Below are 5741 nucleotides of genomic sequence, written 5' to 3'. Positions count from 1 at the left end.
AAGCTCTGAAGTATGACGACATTTACCTCTACTAATGTTTCCTGTTCCTGTATGATTTTGTCATTATCTACCTTACAAATCCTTATTTATTCCTTTAAAATTCTCAGGTTCAATGCCAAGTCGGAAGAGTTCTCAACACCATACCACTCTTTTGACTCATAGGGAGAGTCTTTGTAGTTAACCATCTTTCTATCCATTTGATATTTCTTCCTACAAGGTAAATCATGTTAGCTAAACCAGATCACAATAAATCAACGTACCTTAGTATAGTTTGGGGAGGATACCTCGTTTGTAAGAACAATAAATGAGTGTGATACATGTATAAAATAATGATAACATTATATAAAAATATAAAACATAAGCATATGACCATGCAACTTTCATTCTAGCTAGGGTCTAGTCATCAATGATAGAAATTCTTGAGATCATTAGATATCATTTCTTCAATTGTTGATAACGAGGTAAAATAACAATAACAAGACAAATAGAACCAATATTAGTCGAGCTTTCTTTGATAGTCCTCCATTCCATTTTTTGAATCCCAATCAAAATCATTCGGAACCTCTTTGTTTGTTGGTTCTTTGGGAAGAAATGAAGATTGGTATTGTTCTTCTAAATGTTTGCTAGGAATTTTTTTCGATGGTATTATTACTTACCAGTTGCAGAAGTAAATTGCACCATCGTATGCATATCATGCATGAAAAGGTCACGTCAAACTCTGCAAAACTAATTTGCACTATGTATGTGTGCACCATTTATATGTTTGGACTATTTATACCAGCAATTTTGGAAGGTGCCACTTATTGTAGAGAAGGTTCATGAATTTCTTCACAAATCTTGACCAAAGCATTTTTGCTTAGTGCAGTTTCTTTTCTTGGTGGTTCAATGAGCATAACAGTTGCTACAACATATTTGATAATTTGCAACCTTTTTTTGGCTACTCTTACCAAGATTAGGCTACTCTATCCTATTTTTAGCCTAGCATTGCCCAACGTACACTATCCTCACCTACTCTAGCCTAGTTTGCTATAACCTACTCTTGGACACTCTAGCCCAATTAGCCTAGCTTATTCCAGCCTACTCTTTCATATCTTAGCCTAGCTTAGACAAACCTAGCATAACCTACTCTAACCTAGTCTAACCTAGTCTAACCCAACCTACTGTAGCATAACATAGACTATCCTAACATAACTTAGGTTGGTGGGAAATGGTTCTGCTTAAATATTGGGTGTGGGGAGGGGATAAAATCTCTCAAACAACTGATTCAAGACAAGAAGGGTATACCAGTCAATTTTCAATATTTTATTTATTCAGGGAAAGTATGGAGCCAGATGATCTGTATCCCTATACTATAGGGGGTTTGGATGGCTTGCCCCCCCCCCACATCTGGCTGGCATTATAAACCTTGATGATCGTTTAGCAAGGCCGCTACTGAATTATTACATATATAAATTCCGCTTTAGCATCATATTGTAAGGAGACAAAGTCTTTGCATTGTAATTCCTCGTGATTATTAGGGGATCTTTCCTTCAACGAACTCATTTTCATCGAAAGATAAGAAATATTATCATATTTTCTTGTCGAAATTCACTGAAAAGTATCTAGTTGTTGAAGGGTCCTAAAATTCACTATGTTAGATATGGTGAAAGACTTATTATAGCTATAAAGGGTGCTCATCTCCTAGTTTAAAAATGTAGATATTATCTTCTAATTTTTCAGCAATGTTATTTCCATATTTGGTCCGAACTATATAGCAAGCTACAGGATTATAACATCGGGTGTGACTCAACCATCTTCCTTAACACTAAACTTCTAAGAGGATGTCTGGGGACAAGATCCAAAGGTCCAACTACTTGTAAAGATGCAATCAAAGGGAAAATGGAGCCTCAAAAACAACTTGAAAAACCTACCACTTCTCCCAGCCCCTACATCTTAGAACATATGACCCAGGTGCCAACTTTAAAGATTACAACACCTAAGGTAAATGAGATCCACAATGAATTTCCCTCTAAAGTTGTGATATGTAGATTCAATGGGTTCTCATCCAAATTGGAAGCCCTACATTAATGGATCATGTCCACATGCAGAAGAAATTGTTACATCCACTTATGCTCAAAGGGTTTCTTTATCGTCAAATTCGACACTGCAAAAGATAGGGAGTATGCATTACAGGAGGGACCATGGTTTTGGGGTAATGTAGGCCTCTTCATAACACCATAGTTTCTAGATTTCGATGCAAATACCACAATGGTTTCTAAAATTCCAGTATGTGTATGGTTACATAATCTACCTTTGCATTTATGGCATCATAAAGTATTAGCAGACATTGGGAATGCCCTTGTGAAATTTATAAAAGTAGATGTAGACTAACTCACAAAGAATACCTTCACCTTTGTCAGAATCTGTGTGGAGATTGACCTTAGTAAAGGATTACCAGATTGCATTATGTTATATTACAACAATCAACAGTGGTCGCAACCTCTTGACTATGAGAATACAACCTTCAAATGTCATCCATGTATTCAAACTGGTCATCTTCAAAATGCCTATCCTCAAAACAAAAAAAGAGACAACCACAAAAGCCAAAAGGATGACAATTTTCTAAATCAAAGGCAGTTAAAACAGAGGAAGAAGAAACTAAAAAACCACCACAAACAACAATGCATCGAATCCTCAAGACACCACACAAAAGGACACATCAGAACTCAACATTGCATTAGCTCCAATTTCTACTAAACAACAACGGATTTTGATGACCACTTCCAAAAAAGAAACTATTGGTACCAAACGAACCCATGCATCTTAAAGCTTGGACTCAGCCAAAAAAATACTGACAAATATAAACAAATCACAAAAGTCTATTGTATCATCGACACCCAACTCTAGTGGTTCGAGAAAAGTGGAAAAAAAGAAAGATTAGAAATAATAGGTTAACTCTATGATGATTTCTTATTGATCTTGGTCAACAAGATCCGCTATTATGCATATGCCTTGAGCATCTACAATATGTAATTTTGTTCATTTCCTTTTGAATAAAATTGCGATTTTTCCCAAGGAAAAAATACTAGATGTTATATTTGAATTCAAATTGGAGATTACAAAATATTATAAATGAAAACAAGTTGGAAAGTGTAAATCTCATCTTGGATCCAATTAGCAGAAAGAAATCAAATCTCTTTTTACTCTAATTTGACAGATCTAAAACTAAATAAATATACACTAACATACAATGTCATGTCAAACATTAAATTATAAACTACCGTAAAAACCACGAAACCACGTGAACAACAAAACCAAAAGATTCATTTATAACCTAATGTAAAAACCACAAAGCCACGAAAACCACAAAACCAAAAGATACATTTCCAATCCCATTAGCGTTTAATCAATGAACTAAATTTTGTAATAACTTTCTAAGAGAGTAAAGAAAAACACTAATGAGACGCGGAAACTTCCCATTCCCACCTGAATACGAATACCTGAATACGAATCCATAGTTAAAAGAAAATTGTACCATGTAGATTGCAGTTTAATATATATATAGATAGATATATATCGATGAAGCTATATTACAAAAATCAAAATTCTTGTTACGCATAGCAAACGTAGATGAAGACAGAGAACACCTCCGACGAAGTTCACCATCAGCTGCTTGAAAAAGTCAAGAGTTTGTTAAGCAAAACCTAATAAACAAAGATGATGACTGGCCAATATCAATGAATCCCAGGCAAATGAGCCCATACAAAATACATCTTCAACATTGTATCAGCGCCATCTAGACCTTTGGAAATGCATCTAACGTGGTAAATAAGGAGGCATTCCACGCAAAGAACCAGCGCCCGACTGCGACTGATACTGCCCAAGCTGGGAACTCTGATAAGCGTTCAAACCTTGTACAGCAGCTGCCTGGGATCCATAATCCCCAAGAACACCGGGATTAACACTGGTTGCACCTCCATGATGAAACCCATAACCCCCCAAGCTCGGGTGCCCTCCATACGACCCTACTGATCCAAGCGAGTTCTGAACAGATGGCGAAAACGCAGGCGCCTGCGACAGCGAAGATGGATTGAATGAAGAAAGCGAGCGATTCAGCCCAGGAAAGATCTGATTCTGACCGACCGAAATAGCATTAGACGCCTGACTGAGCCCGGGAGCACCGCCCTGATTAAAAGGCAATGAGCTGCCAAGAAGACCCTGTGCTGCCCCGGCCAGTATCGAACCCGCGCCGTGGGTGAGCGCCAGGTCATTGGGGTGTAGAGCGCCAGTAAAAGGGGTATGCGTGCTCCTCTGCTTGCTACCCTCTGCTGCCCGCTTGCAGTTCATGGAATGACCTTCTATACTTTTGTTCGGCTCCTCCAGAGCCTTCTTAGCACCCTCAACAGTCTTGTAAATGAAAAGTGCAAAACCTCTGGACTTTCCCGTCTGTTTATCAAACCCTAACGGCCCTTCCTCTACTTCGCCGTATTTCGAAAAAAAGTTCAACAGTTTCTCCGCCGGAATATAGGCCGGAACGTTGCTCACATAGATTTTCCGCCCAGTGGTCTCGGTGGGAGGGTGCGCTGGCGCCGGGCCAGCCGACGCCATCTGGCAGGCAATCATCCTGCTATCGATTTTCTTGCTGGGCTCCTTCACGGCTTTCACGGCTTTCTGCGCACCTTCCATGTGCATAAATGTCACGAATCCGTAACCTTTGGATTTGCCGGTGCCTTTGTCGATGATGACAGTGCATTCTTCCAGTTCGCCGTACTGGGAGAAAACGGACTTCAAAGCCTCCGACGTAGTGTCCCAGCCGAGGCCATGGACGAAGATTTTTCTGTGCGACGGATCCTTGTCAGCAAGTTTTCGAATATTTTCTAGAAGCTGCGGGTTTTTCTTAGCGTTGTCAGAGATGATGTACATCAGCTGGTCCTTGCTGAAAGGCTCTAGCAGCTTCTTCAAGTCTTCTTCGTCTTCCTCGACTTCGGCTTCAGAGTTTTCACTTTCTTCATCTTCTTTTGCCACGGCTATATCTTCTTCGTCTTCGGCTTCGTTGCTACCATCGGCTTCAGAGTTTTCAATTTCTTCATCTTCTTTTGCGACGGCTATATCTTCTTCGTTTTCCTCGACTTCGGCTTCGCTGCTACGATCAGCTTCAGTGTTTTCACTTTGTTCATCTTCTTTTGCCACGGCTATATCTTCTTGTGCTTCTTCTTCCACCTCCACCTTCCTCTTCTTCGCCATTGCCACCATAGCTCAAACTCTTTTGCTTCCTCGGTCTCGCACTCTTCGCGATGAACACTTCAAATCTTACAACCCCTTGAAACCCTAGAAATCTCTGACCAAATACAACCCACCAAAGAATCCACTGACTTTTATAATGAAGTTTACACCATATATATATATATGTATATCGTCTTACAATGATCGTTTATTGCGCTCGTCGGTAAATGTAGGCTAATAGGTATAAATATTTAACATTTATATGTCGGCTAAAAAAGTTAAAAATAACAAAAAAAAATGTTGAAGGTAATAGAAGCTAGAAGTGTGTAAATATTTAAATATTATTGGCTCAATTAATAATAAAAATGTAACATTAAAGTTAATTTATTATATTTTGATTTTGTTAACTTGTGAATAGATTTTGTTATCATACCATGGGCTAATGCCCTGTTGCCATGGTTTCATACCACATGCCCAAAACCCATATTTTTTGAGTGTAAAATTTGAGGAAAGATTTGCACCTCAAGAGATTTGAAGGA

The 5741-nt window shown here is 38.7% G+C and overlaps 1 pseudogene; it reads right to left on the bottom strand.

The window, feature by feature from the left end:
• Positions 1–3795: 3795 nt before the first annotated feature.
• Positions 3796–5223, bottom strand: LOC149259610 (UBP1-associated protein 2B pseudogene; annotated as a pseudogene).
• Between the last annotated feature and the right edge of the window lie 518 nt (positions 5224–5741).

This window comes from Pinus tabuliformis, chromosome 6 (assembly GCF_031772625.1).
Source record: "Pinus tabuliformis cultivar Carrire ecotype Pingquan chromosome 6, CPIR1, whole genome shotgun sequence".
Lineage (NCBI taxonomy): Eukaryota > Viridiplantae > Streptophyta > Pinopsida > Pinales > Pinaceae > Pinus > Pinus tabuliformis.
The sequence above is the reverse complement of the archived record's forward strand: the minus strand, read 5'-3'. Positions and strand labels throughout refer to the sequence as shown.